Below are 15,557 nucleotides of genomic sequence, written 5' to 3' on the forward strand. Positions count from 1 at the left end.
GAAAGCAGGAAAATCATAAAGTAAAGAATAGGTTACCTACAATTTATCACCAATCATTTTCAAGATGATTTGATTCTAGAAAGCACCATTGAACAACTTCTCTGAAATGATCAATGTGAAACATTTAGATGAATTTGATGCATGTTTTTCATGTAGTAAGTGCATGCCATCGTGAGATATACTATACCAAGCCTCAAACAGTTTATTTAGTGTAATCTATGAATACTTCCTCATGATACGGAGAATTACATGTTGTTGGTGTGTTAAAAATGTAGTGTTTTGGATGTTGTCTTGTTATTGTCATGATGTTGAGCTCTTACTCTACACAGTGGACTCCCATTATAACGAAGTCCTCGGGACCGGCTTTTTTCTTTCGTTATATCAAAATTTTGTTATAACTGAACAAATAAACGATAAATAGAGCTGATAATTTTGTGACCTGGAGTTTTATTTCCTTGTAACCAGAATTTTGTTATAACCGTGTTTGTTATAACAGGAGTGCACTGGAGTGTATCACAAAACACTGCATAAAAATGGGTACAAATTCAGAAATTCAAAGGATTCAAAAGGATATTGAATTTCATATCTTCTCTGGTGCTGGCAAGAAAGTTTGGGAATTAGTGAACAAGATGCAAAGGCTTTTTTTCCCAGAAAATCTTACAAATGCGATAACTGACATCACTTTGTTTTGTTTCTCTTTTTGTTTATGTTTTAAACAGGAGAAACCCAAAGCTGCAGTTGACTTGGTTAAGTAGAAAGAATTACCTGTGCTTTTTAGTGCTGCTGCTGTGTAAGTGCAAAAAGTCATACATCCTTTCCTTTGGGTTAGGAAGAAAATGGGTACATTACAAAGTGTACCACGTATTAGTCATCTATATCTAATGTCATGAAACCATATGAGAGAACTTCAAAATCTACCTCCATGTTGATGTGAGCAAAGATTGTGCTGACAAAGTCCCATAGAGGGCTCACTTCAAAAGCCACACAAAAAACTTAACCCTGTCTGTATCACTCTGTTCCATGACATTTGCTCCTGCAACAGTTGTTCCCATGAAATATCTGCATGCTAAGCCAAACATGAAACCTACCCACAAACATAGTCCTAACCCTAGTCTGGTTTCCAGACCCTTTGTGTCACCTACTCTGAGAACTACTAGCGCCACCCATGTCCATTATAGCTCTCGGTGAATAGTAATTTTCTGTAGTTGATATCCTTTCACTGAGGAAATAGGAAGGAAAATGTCTGTATTTGACATGAAATTGTTATACAATGCATTCCTCTCGACCCTCAAATAATAAAGTAACATCCAGTCTACTGTGGTTGCATGAACTTCAAGTTCACATGTTGTTCTAACAGTTTGGGCATGCTGAATGTGGTTAGTAATAGCATATGCCATTCTGCAACTCACAGTTTGTAAATTTCAGGCATTAAAAGAGATTTCATACATGGCATTGAGTTGATTGCTTTATTCTCTGTTTTGTTTTCATCAAACTACAGTAAATATGAAAGTTTGAATGTGAGGAAAGAAGGTAGCTATTAGAAACTCACCATGGGCACCTTGCTGAAAGACAAGAAGGTCAGAAAAGACAGCATCTTAAAACTCACCGAGGTGTCATCTTGATACAAGAAAGTGAGATATCCAGTTCTAGAATGGCCATTACCACCGCTTTTTGTGTCTGAAATAAAATGGTGGCACCTCTCAAAAGTTGTCTTCTCATCTTTAAAAAGGCACCTATGTGATTTCAATAGGTTGCCTTCTTGCGACATGTTTGAGCTTCCAATAGTAGGCCCTACCCAGTGAGAGTTTTAATGTAGTGAATTTTGAAAATAGTTGGCTCTTGATCAAAATGGCTACCAATACAAGGTTGGTTAGAGCTATCACAGTTTTACAGGGTGTATTACACAGTATTTCTCTGAAACAAAATGAGGCCCCTGTAATGTTTGCTCACCTGATATACTCATGTCGCCAGGTGACCACTATAGACAGGTTGCTATGAGTGCAACAAAGAACAAGTCAAACAGTATTCTCCAAACAGAATTTTTTGAATGGCCCCTGTGCTTGTGTGCTCTCTGTATTCAGGTGGCCATTGTAGACAGGTTTGACGTTTGTTGTTGTATTCCTGCCTTAGGATGCTTGGTTGTTACGGAATTTTGTTAATTTCCCTGAGCAGTCATTCCTTTTGAAGTTTACTGTTATCGTTTTTATGTCTGTTTGCGTAGGTACTTTAATTTATTTTGATGGACATGACGTCATGCCTCACACTGCATCAGAACTTTAATTTCTAAGTGTTCGCTGGACATACTGACCAGTACTTGAGATGTATTGGTTTGAGTGCTATGGAGTTAAGTTGATAAATTGTATAGTAAATTTGTGCAATGTTTATATGTCAAATAAACCAAAAAGAAGGATGAATAAACAAAATGAGAAATCTAAGAATCATGATTGTTATCTCTGCAGATATATATGTCAGATGGAAGAAGTCATAATGACATTTGTTAATATGTAACCTGGCTGGTCAATCTAAACTTCTCTGATAGAGATGTGGTACACTGAATAATTTTGAACATTAATTTTCCATGATTCTTGTATTTTTGGTATCATCAGCCAGCCTTTACACTGTAAGATATTTTGCAACATTTCTTTCTCACCGGTTGTACTGTATAAATTGCAAGATGGATTAAATAAAAATATAAACTCTGAAGGAGAAACAACAGCTTGTGTAGTCTCAACATTTTCACCATGATATCTCATATTTCATGTAAATATGGCGACGTCAACTTTAGTATTGTAGTGGTGTTATGACGGTAATCACGGTATAGTGATTGGTATTGTGTGCATTTGCGTGCTGGTGTGTGCATGTTTGTGTGTTGTTTATATGGATTTGTACAGAATCTAGAGTTTTGCTTTGCTATTTATGGTTTGTATAGTTTAAAAATAAAAAAGGACCCCAAAGACTTTATAGATAACTATTATACTCTGTATTGTTCCATTTCAGAATTTATCATATCTTGTGATTAAGGAGAATCTATTCAACTGAAGTAGTTTAAAACTGAGCTGGTGAAATAATACCAAGCAGATCGTTTTCATTCAGAATGAATTCAGAAAGATGACATGACATTTACTACTTATTGACCGTCATCAACAGAATACTGCCCTGATCAAGAACATTACATACATAACTATCTGATCATGTGCCTGCACTTACTATCAGTCACATAACATACCTTCTTATTCTAAAGAAAAGTAAAAAAATTCTTTCATTTGTTATTCATGTGGAGTCGACATAGCTTTTAGAAGGTACAAGAACAAATGTAGTGACTTGATATATCATAGGCAGAATCAAGAAGGTAGCGCTTATTTCTTCAAACTTTTTTTTTTTATAATTGGGACCATTTCTAATAGTGTGATGGGAGAAATTCTCTGATGATGCAAGAATGGTTTCAGTCACATGACCCGAAATGCTCTTTAAAGAGTTACAGCTCATTATTTTGAAGGTTTGTTATTTTGAAACTTTGTTATTTTCCGAAAATGAAATGTAAAAGCTAGTTATTTTAAAGGTTAATTCATAAATCCAAAAGTGAAAAAATGGTTTGTTGTATTCCGGAGGTTCGTTCACCTGAAAAGGAATGTTCCTAATTCCGAAGGTTCTGTAGTACACACATTCTTTTCATTTTCGGATTATTATACCATACCTTATTCATTTTTTGGAACAACAAACCTCATTTCAGTTTTGGATTATCAAACTGTCGGAAAGACGAACCTCATTTCATTTGCAGAATAATGAACCTTTGGGATAACGAACCTTCAGTATATATCACCACAAATATTCAGATTAGCAAACCCTATTTTATTTTCCGATTAATGGACATCTAGGTAGGTATAGGGAATTTGTGTTTTGGAATAACAAACATCACCACTTTAAAGATACTAAAAGGTCAGAATGAAATTACAAATTCATGTCACATGAGAGAGCTTCTGCATTTTTAGAATTGCAATATATTCAACCATCTTATGCACACTTGGTGAAATATGTGGAAAACTGTCAATCAAAAAAGTAAGAAAAATTAATAAATTATTCACGTTTTTGCCACCTCTTGCTCTACGTGTGTCTTCATTTTGTACTAAGTCTATGGAGGTGCATGGATAGTGCTCGTCGACAATGGCGATGTAATAAACAGGCAACCCTACTGAATGAAGTGGTGACATGCGGTGCACGATTATATCATAAAATGCCATGTGTCACGCTTGGTTAACAAGATGCACGAAATTATGATGTAACCATCAAGCACATGAAATAAAAAACAACAACAACAACAAAACAAAAACATGAATTGTGTGCGTGATTTTCTCATTTTCTGATAAATTACTCCACAATCTTATATCCAGGTTCAAAGAAAAAGGTGGTCGTCATTTTTTTTTTTTTTTTTTTTTTTTTTGGCGGGGGAGGGGCGCAACTGCCCCTCTCTCCCTCCCACTACGATACGGCCATGTTCAGATATATAAAAATAGAGCATTGTGCAGCTAAAATGGAAGCTTCGTGCTAAATCTGAGCTCTTCGAACCAGATTTGAACCCTCTGTAGTCTCTATAGCTCCTATCAGTCGGGGCCCACTCGTTAACTAAAACCAGATTACCCAAACTTCTTTTGTCTAGGAAAGATACACTCACAGTTTGCTGTCATGTGCTTGTCCTAGTGTGGATCCCAAATTTGCTGGAGTTACTCACTCTTCTAAAATAAAAGGGCACCATGAACGTCAAATTTAGCTCTTCTTGAACTTTGTCTGACACACTGACATGCTCTTGGCAGAGGCACAGCTGCTCCCATCACGTTTTCTCCTGACATCGTCTAATGATGGGTCGATGTGTCAAGCAGAGGTCACCTTTGAGTGGGCTGTGATAAGTGAAGAAATAGGATACTGTAACTCTTATTTCCAGCTCTTCAGGATAACAGAAAGCATCCCTTGTTGTAAGGCACAAACACATACATCCACACACACACACACACACCTATACACACACACACAGGCATGCACACAACATAAACACATAAAACATCAACTTGCATTCATACATGCAAACATTTATACATACATACATATGTACATATATACATACATACATACATACATACATACATACATACTTGATACATTTATACAAGAATTTATGCATAAATACATAGGCCTACATAGCCTACATAAATGCATGCGTATCATATGTGCAAAACATGATCATACTCACCATGGAAAACTACCTTCATACGAGGAACTGTAATTTTCCTATTGCAGGCCTGGTAAGTTCCTCTGTTCTTAGAAGAGTAATCATAATTTTTTCCCCGAAGCATTCAAAGAAACACCTTTTGCATCAAGTCATGAGACTTGGTGCCCTTGATACACTTTGAACGCAGTCTTCTTTTATGTCAGAAAAAAAAAGCCAGTAAGTGGCTCTTTCATGCGAGAGCAGGTGAATGACGCAGCTACGTTGCTCATCACGATCATAATGGTCACGGCCAAAGTAACTGTCATTAGGCAGTTCCAAGGATGCAATATGAGCTGATGATATATTATACTTGCATTCCAATGATTTACACACACATATGATATTCAAGCATCTCCCCCACCCCCATCCGAGCTCCCTCTCCCCCCTCTCCCTCTCTCTCTCTCTCTCTTTCTATCTCATCTGTCTGTGCATCTATCTATCTATCAGTCTGCCTGTCTGTCTGTCTATTTCTATCTATCCATTCATGTATGTGTGTATATGTATGAATGATCGAACGAACTTATGTATAGGTGTCTTTGTGTTTGCATGTGTCTCTGTGTCAAAGAGTTGTCTGACGTTACTCAAGGCAAAATGAGGGAGGTGATACTCTGGTATCTCCATGGTGTCACCAAGAATGTTACCTCCCTGGTTTCACTCATCTATCAAATCATTGCTGCTATACAATATTGGAGGAGTAAATTATACTCTGACCCCATCAATTAAACGAAGTTTGGGCTGGTCAATTGGTGCAAGGGCACCCGCCAGATAACTGTACAACCGTCATCCCCAAGCGGCCGGAGTTTGTTGTGGACAACCTACGTAGCAACGGCACAAGTAAACCCTCACAATGTCCTCAGCTGTGGTTGGCTGATGGAAGAGGATCTGCTTACGGTACCTCGTGCTGATTCGTCGACAGTTCGCGTATATCAACATCAAAGTTGCGCGTCGGTCAGGCAAGGTTCCTCTCTTCCTCTCCGAGCCGACACCGTTCCATGTAAATAGACAAAATCGATACAGACAAAAAGTTAACTGAAGTTCTTCAGTCGGACTTTTCTTTGCGAATGGCTCCAAACACAACAAACCATGTTTTATCAAACAAGGTATGAATACAAACTATATTGTCATTCATATTATTATGTCGTATCAAGGCACACCTCAGTGTATTATAGCAGCGTCGTGAAATAGTCTGTACAAACGTTCGAATTGTCACTTAGCGACCAGTTATTACCCATGGAGATGGATGATGACCACTCCTACACGTGAGATAGCGTGTATGAATTATGTTTCGCAGCTGGTGTGGCCAACGGTCATCTCGATCAAATTGCGCGACCGTTGGCCACACATAAGTGAGTTAAGTGCATTACACTTCCTGTTGACGAAAGCTCGCCAGCCTCTAATGGCCCGTAGTTACCATGACAACAGCTAGGAGAAAATGAGATCATTTAGCTGTTGCGATAGTAACTCCAATGACGATAACATACGGTACATCAATTGCAATATTCATATGCAACGGGGCAAATATTGTCAGGTCTACGCAATGTAAGCTTGGTCATCTCTTGGTTGCGATATAAGTGCATATAAATATATTAGGTATAGAACTGGGATTTTGAAGATTTTTTTTAATGCTCCACCAAAAAAAAAAAAAAAAAATCATCTTAAGACTGCCCATATTAAGGAAATGAATCAGAGATAAGGGATTAAGGTGTAAATAGATGCGGTTTGCCCGAGAAAGCTTCACAGGATGGCATCCATGGCTTTTAAGGAATTATTCAATGAGATATCAAAGGCTGGGATTAATTACTAAAGCACTCTCAGTGAGTCACAGATAGCTTAATTTTTATGGCTGTATATTTTATGAATATATTAGTCATACAAAGATGACCGATCAATCACAATCGATGAATAACCGCGATGACACTTCTAATATTGTTTATAAGTAGGTCTACTCGTTTAGACATATACACACCTAATAATTGTCTTTTTGAATAATGTTGGTGATAATGAAAGGAGTGATGTTCGTTATCCAGAAACGCACAAATTCCTATACCTGTATAGATGTTCGATTATCTGAACATTATTTTGTGGCGTTATTCCGAAGGTTCACTAGCTCGAAATATGGTTCGTTATTAGAAAGGTTTGTTCATCCGAAAATGAAATAAGGGTTGCTATTTATATTCCGAAAGTTCATTAATCCGAAAATGAAATAAGGTTCGTTAATCCGAAAATGAAAAAAGGTAAGTTCCTTATTAGATTTTCGAATTAACGAACCTTCGTAATCACAACCGTTTTTTTTTTCTTTTCATTTTCGCATTAATGAACCTTCGGAATACCGAACCTTATTTCGTTCTCGGGTCAAGAACGAACCTTATTTCGTTCTCGGGTCAAGAACGAACCTTCGCAATAACAAACCGATAAACCCGTAAATATGCCAGGGCACAGTATGCCTATCCCCTCCGTCCATAGATGAATCACAATACCACATCAAGTAATGACGTATAAAGTTTAAACAATTTTTGTTTTCTTACAGGAGAATTACCCCCCCCCCCTCCATGTTGCTTGACTTCGAATTGTCAATATGATGAAGCCAACAAATCAGTAAATGTCTTGGCAAGGTCCGTTATATAAGAACAATTTATACCTTTGAATGTTGGTATAGAGAACAGCACCATCTATACGCAGCTTATTGGTAGCTTGTTTGAAAGGATTCAGAGAAGTAACCAACGCATGAGATAATCCAAGATCAATGCCAAATTTGCATCAACTGTTTGATTTCGGGTTTATTTAAAGAGGTGTAAATTTTAATTATCCTCCTGCATTATGCATCCCGAGCAGAATCATATAAAGTCTCAAATTATTCGACAAAGATAGATATACAACATCTTATTTTATGAAATAGATAAGGGCAAGAGCTGCATGATAATGCACGTGTGACTTAAATTTCTCTTTCTCTCTTTCAATCCTTTTTCTTGTTTACTCTTATGAGCAAATCTCCTTCTTAAGCCAGCGGGGAAAACCTCTTTGTTGACGAAAATACAAAGTCGACATTTTATCAGTGGGTTGTTGTTTCTTTGTTGTGTGTGTGTGGGGGGGGGGGTTGGGGCAGCTTAGACAAACAGTGAAAGAGAAATGGCCATAATTTTATCTCACAAAATGTCACATCGCCACAAAAAAATAAACAAACAAACAAAAAAGATTTGCAGTTTTCTCACTCAAGTGAAATGTGACATTGCTCGCATAAATGCATTTTATTCATCCAGTGGGAGTTATCTCTATGATCAAAATAAATCGGTTTTGGAAAAACAAAATCTCTATTAATTCCCTGCGGCTTCTGGAAACGTAAAAGCTGCGCTCAAAGGTTATTCAACTTTTTGCAAAGAACTTCATTTTAAGAAGAGAGAAAAATGTCTTGAACCATTTTCTTTTGTCTGCAAGACAAGACTTTTGGTACTTGAGTTTTATCTTGAATCAGGACAGAGGCGAAAAAATTCTCAGGCATCACATTTATTTATTTATTTATTTATTTATTTATTTATTTACTCATTGATTAATTGATTCTATTTCCGAATTTCTTTCTCATACATAGATGTAATACAAAGTCAAGCGGACAAACTAATTGACTACAGTATTATTCTTTAATCTATCAGTTGAAACAAATAAATGATTTTAATTCGAATATCATTCGGCATTATTCCATGATAATTCAAAAATGAAAATGAGCCGGTGTTACTCTATGCATTATGCAGACATAGAATCTCATGTGCCTGCCGTTGAAAAGACAAATTAAGCAATTCTAAATAGAACAGAAATACATGTGAGACCATCATCATAAGCAAACGCTCGACGAGGATAATGACCTCAGAAATGATTGTCGAAACAATATGACGACAAGGGGATATACTCGAGTCACCACTCACTGGGTGGAGATAGAGAGAGAGAAAAAAAAATGAAGAAAAAAGTGCAGCGGTAAATTGTGCAAAAATGTGAATTGTGTTTGTGTGGAAATGAGTTGTGGATGTAATGATAGCATTGATCGACTTTCGGATAGACGCGATAAACAGTTGTTATGCATTATGTATAAGATTGTAAACGAAAACATGCCTTCACATATAAATGAATTATTTATGTACAGGCAATATTTGTATGGTTTGAGGAAGACAACCCTCCAGCTAGATGTACCCAAACCAACCACACATTTTAAAAAAACGCAGTTTTTTTCATATCATGGTGCCGTAATGTGGAATAGTTTGTCAAGCGATGTTAAACAAAGTGCTTCTTTAGCTGCATTCAAAAGTGCAATAGATACGTTTTATACAAAGGTAGGATTTTCAAGATAATCATTTGTAGTTTTATAATGTGTGTGTGTATTAAGTCTATATGTTTGAATGGTCCCACTTTATTTTTATTTTTATTTTTCTTTTCTTATCTTTTTCATTTATCACATGTGTGTAAATACATATGCATATTTTTCTTCTTTTGATGCGTAAGTAATTTTATGGAATCATTTCAGTATAAATTGTAGTATTTCTTAATATGTCGTTGATTTTACAGTGTATAATAATTGTGTTTGTTTTTATCTCTTATGTTTTGTATACTAAGTATAAAATGTTGTATTATGTTACTTTGATCTGTTTTTACCTCTTCACGGACTCACTGAAGAACAGCCACTGGCTGAAGTGAGTGACCGTGTCGAAATAAAATAAACTGAAACTGAACTGAACTGAAACTGAACTGATATTGTGATGATGAATGTGTCTTTTATGCTCGTGTTTGTTGTGTACGTTCGTTATCAACATGACCACAATTACCAGTATAACTATTTTAGTACCATCACCATCACCATCATCGTCGTCATCGTCACATCATCATCATCATCACCATCATCATCATCGTCATCATCTTTATAATCGTCATCATCGTCATCGTCATCGTCAACATTATCATAGTCACATCGTAGTTTATCATTATATCCAACATCGACATTACTTCCGCTGCAATCATTTTCCCAACCAACATGATCATCCCAGGCACACGCGCATAAATGTTAAGTGTACTGCGCCTGCGCAGTATCTGGTTCACGCGCGCGGCATGCACCTGCCGAATAAAGTGAAGTACCGGGTACCGCATCAATTTTGCAAACTGTCACGTGCGTGTGTAATCGGACGGATGCCGATAAGCAAAGGGTATGACCGCGGCTCTGGAGTCCTGTCAAAGCAGGGAGGTCCTGGTCCAAGTTAGAGAATTCGGTCGCTGCAGCACAGTAAATTTTTGAGAAAGGTGAGTTTTCACTTTCTTTGTACAACATCTTTAACGAAACTAGTTAGTTGGCCATCATATTATTGTAAAAAAGATACGCATCTGTTGTACAAGTGTATCATTATTTCGGAATGATAGACTGAGCTGCAAACGATGTAGCTGTAGGCAATAGCCGATACCTCATCCAATGGATTCTACTTTCTAGATGTACCGGTAGATCTACTTCCCGTCTATGAGATGAATATAGTGTTTTGTTTATACTTGTAGTGTTGGCGCTCTGCTTTTGTAAGTATAAACTCACCTTGTCTTTCTACTACACTCCATAGAAAGAGAAATTTATCTATGGACGCTTGAAGGATTGAAGAAAGAAAGACAGTGCAAAAGTATATCAGTGATTGTCACTTCTAAACTTCTCTAGGTCTATACAAAGTCTGATGTTTACATCTAATTGTGTTAATTTTAGTGACGCAATCTTGTGTACTGTACTAGATAGAGATCTAACCAATTTATGACCTTTTTCTTGTTTGCATCAGTGTATTATTAGCTATGGCTATTAGGCCTATTTAGATTTTGAAAAGTTAACTTTAAAGCATAGATGGCTTCTTTGTTTTTAAATCAGCATAAAGCTGAGGAAAGTAACAAAGTCATGAAGTGAGAGTAACTAGACTCTAAATACAACAAAACATGTATTCAGGATGAAAACAGTTATCACAATGTGGTTGTAAATGTTACTGGAAGGCCTATAATATAACATTACCTTTTCTTGTTTCATTTATTTACTTGATAATTTGCAATATAACAAGAGAACTTTTCTATAAATTGGAAGCCATAGTAATAGACAGCACCTAAAATTAATACTCTTAGAATATGGTCAAACCTCATAAAAAAAACTGTAGTTATTAAAAAAAAAATCTATACACATATCTGAAAATGACATTGCTCTTATTTCTTTGGTTTTATTATATTTTACAAACATGGTAACCTGCAAAAAAAAAAAAGGTTTTTTTTTTTTTCAAAAGAATACATCATGAAAGGTCTCCTACCCCAATCTCTTGTATTGTTTTTGTTTTTATTTTTTGGTCTGTTTCTTTCTCTTTCTTTCTTTCTCTCTCTCCCTCTCTCTCACGATATATCTTTCAAGATCTCTTTTAGTTGTAACTATGCCCACCTTTTATCTTTTTTCTACTTTGAGTGTCACAAAGAGATATAAAGCTTCAGAGATTAGGAGACATGAGTTAGTTGTTTGAGGAGACAATAGTGATCAAAAGTGATTATGTGATTATTACTTTGATATATGACCATTTTATTTTGATTTCTGTGAGTTTTTAAGCCTGTGAAATGTTGCTGTTGTTGACTTGAAAGGCACCCTCATTCACTTTTGATTATTAGTGGCTATGTACACCCGGGAATGTGCTTGGATTGTTTTCAAGATTTTTTTTTTTTATTACATGAATTTCAATAGCTCAATTGCATTACTTTAAACTGATATCGAGGAATATAGAAAACTGCCATGTGCATTAAGTGAATGCTTCATTGTAACATTAGAATGAAGTTTACTTGAGGCAGCAGAGCCTGACAGTATATAATAAAAAGTGATGAAGAATTGTTATTTTCCTTTAAAGGAGACCTCCCGGTGATTTTCAGATTTTTGCATTTGAACAACTATAAATTAGTTATACTGAGGACAGAGTTTCAGTTTTAATGATAATTGGGATGAAGAATAAGAATATTTTCAAAAATTTGTAACAAATTGCAATGAACAAGGGTGATGACATGGCAGGGTCACCATAAGAATGCATGAGTTGGGGCTCAAGGAAGCAGAACAAAAGAAGAAGGCATGCATAGATTATACACAGGTGAACTCGCAAGCAAGCGGTATTGTTATGGAATTACACTTCTACATTCCTGAAATATGTGAACCTCCTATGTCATCATCCTTGTTCAGTGTTGAAGGTTTTTCAAAGTATTAAGTCCATGGGCCAAGAGCCGAAAAATGGGTTGTTGGTACCACCCGAGGTGGCAAAACCTTTTTGGTGTCATTTTGTTTGTCGGACATAGATACGCTTATCAAGCTATGATAGCATTTCCAAATGAATAGCTTAGTCATAATAAATGAATTTTTAACCAATTTGGTCTCGTTTTTATATCCCTATACTTCTGAATCGAAACTAACCGCTATACAAATACGAGCATTGCCTTCAGTACGTCCACAGGTGTTCTGTTGTAAAAGCGATGCGCTTAGTCTTCATTCAAGGCAGCGAAGGGAATATCCAAAGGGTTATGATGTCCACAGCTGTCACACGGTGCGCTTAGTCTTTATCTAGAACAATGTACCATTATCATATCTAAAGTTCCTAATAAAAGGGATTATCTATACTGTTTTTATACCACCCTCTCAACAAATACATCAGTTTTAAACAAAAATCACTCTGTTCATTTACAACATTATTAATTATAATGTATTGTAGTGTACAGGTACATTGCTTTTGCATAATCTTTCATTGTTGGATGGAAATAAAGCGACATTGGCGTGGTATTAGCGTTTTCAACCCAGCGTTTTCACCGGAAAATGATAAATAATTGAAAAAGACGCTAAAATTCACGAGAAATTGCTTTTTTGTTGTTGTTTTTAGATAAAGGGATATACACTGTATCATAAGCTTTGGATATACCCTTCGCCGTCTTGAATATTAGACTAAGCGCTGTGGACATCATAACCCTTGGATATTCCCTTCGCTGCCTTGAATAAAGACTAAGTGCACCGCGTTTACAACAGAACACCTGTGAACATAAACAGAAGACAGTGCTCTTCTTTGTATAGCGGTTGGTCTCGATTCAGAAGTACAGGGATATGACAACGAAACCAAATTGGTTTAAAATTGATTTACTATGACTAAGCTACTCATTTGGAAATGCTATCATAGCTTGATAAGCATATCTATGCCCGACAAACAAAATGACACCAAAAAGGTATTGCCACCTCAGATGGTACCAATATCTGGCCTGGCCCATGGACTAATTGTGTCTCTGCTCAAGAATCACAATAAATTCCACAAATCTATACATGGAGCTGTTGATTTATGTACTACATCATCTGAAAGTATGAAGATCGTCTGGAATGCCCCTTTAAAGTTGACAAAAGAAATAAACCAAACCAAACCATATTTCATACTTTGATGCTGTTAGCACACCTTATCTTACCTCCCTGATAAGTCAGAAAATGCTGTTTACCAGTCTGTTTACAGGGAAATCAAGACAATAGCAAAAGCTTCATTCTGTCCCACCTTTTCCCCTAACCTAATTCCTGTCCATATCCATGTCCCTGATAGTAAAGCCTGCTGCTTTACACTTACTGCAAGTTTACTTCTAAAGTGACTTGTTGAACATCTATAATGCATAATACTGGCCTTTCATCTTCAGTTTATCGTGTACTTGATGACCATTAACCCGGCGGCTTTGTTACATCTTCCCTGCCCCTTTAACCACAGTTTGTGTCTTGGAACAATGCAGGCCCAATCTTCTTGCAAACTTTTCTTTTTTTAAACTGTTGCACTGAACTCAAATGATTGGGGGAGTGGGTGGGGGTGGTCTAGGAATATTTTTGTCAATTTGGCTACTGACTTTTGAGACTCTGTTTTACTGATCACCCCTGTGAGTATGTCTCCCCCATATCGAGTAATGTATTGACCTAGAATCCTTCTTACTGCTGTTTTTTTAAGCCGGGCAGCTGTGTCTGTTCATCGATTTGTCATCAGACCTCCTTAAAGCAAAGCACCGAGGGTTTGATGCATTTGTACATAATATGTGTCTTGGTTTGCTCACTTCTTACTTTATTTTTGTAAGAGGGCTCAATGAATATTTGTTATAACAAATAAAGCATGATATGTTTTGCATATTTAGATTTTTATTGAAAATAAAATGAATAGATAAACTAGAATTAAATGAAAGAAAATAAAGTAGGTTCTTTCTTCCATCATTACATGCACCCAAAGTGAAGTTTTATTATTATTTTTTTTAATTAATGCAGTTGTGCTTTGGTAAGGATGTGTGCCTGACTTAACTTTGTTACCCTCTTAATTGTGCACTACCATTGACATTCTCCCCTCAGATTGTACTACAGTAGCAATATCCACAGACCATACTGGGCATTAGGGACTGAAATCTTGATTATGAGTTGAGCCCGAAGTTTAAACAACGAGAGAAATGCCCAGAGCCAGTTTGCCTTTGTCCTTGAACTTGCAAAATGTACTTCCTGTTAGTGGGTGAAAATGTGCTGAATCTATCTTATTTTAGTGCTACATCTTGATAACAGTGACTCATGTTCTGACAAGAAACAGGAATGTAATGTGCAAATGATTCTCAGGCTGCTAAGCTGTGACAGTGGACTGATAACAAATTGTGATATTCATTTGATGGTACAGTTGCTCTGCTGAATATTTGTAAAAAAAAAGTTTAATTATATTGGAATCCTGAAACATTGTGTGGCACATATCTTGCCAATTCCTTCAACCTCTTGTTGAGTATACATGCACAGACTTGCAGAATAACAGCTGATGGCTGAGCAAGTTTCCTTTTTATTACCGTGTTGAAATAAAATGAAAATGAAATGAAAATGAAATGAATACCACCATAATAAAGAAAATATGAAGAAAATTCAACATTCAACTTTTCTAGCATAATGAAAGACTTAACTCTTTCAGAAAGCAGGGGGGGGGGGGGGTTAAAGATGCCCTACTTATCAGTAATAAGTCAAAGAAATGTGTTCTTTTCATGAAAAAAATAAAATTTTGTTTATTTTTAAAAAAACATATTTTGATATCGTTTTTCATATCTGATGTCACAAAACTGTAGTGGTCTTCTCATCCAGGAAAGGTTGCACTGGAACTTTAAGAAGTGATAACTTTTACTTTTCAATGGATTTAGTTGTCCAATTTTTTGAAACTTCACTGATGTGTCAATATTTCACTCAAACCACATGTTTGGGTTTCATTCCCCTGTAAAGGAATGGGAGTCAGATAGGAAGAAACGCAGTTAGTGAAAGGGA

The sequence above is a fragment of the Diadema antillarum genome, unplaced genomic scaffold, assembly GCF_040938485.1.
Source record: "Diadema antillarum isolate AM-2024a unplaced genomic scaffold, OU_Dant_1.0 scf00000146, whole genome shotgun sequence".
Classification (NCBI taxonomy): Eukaryota; Metazoa; Echinodermata; class Echinoidea; order Diadematoida; family Diadematidae; genus Diadema; species Diadema antillarum.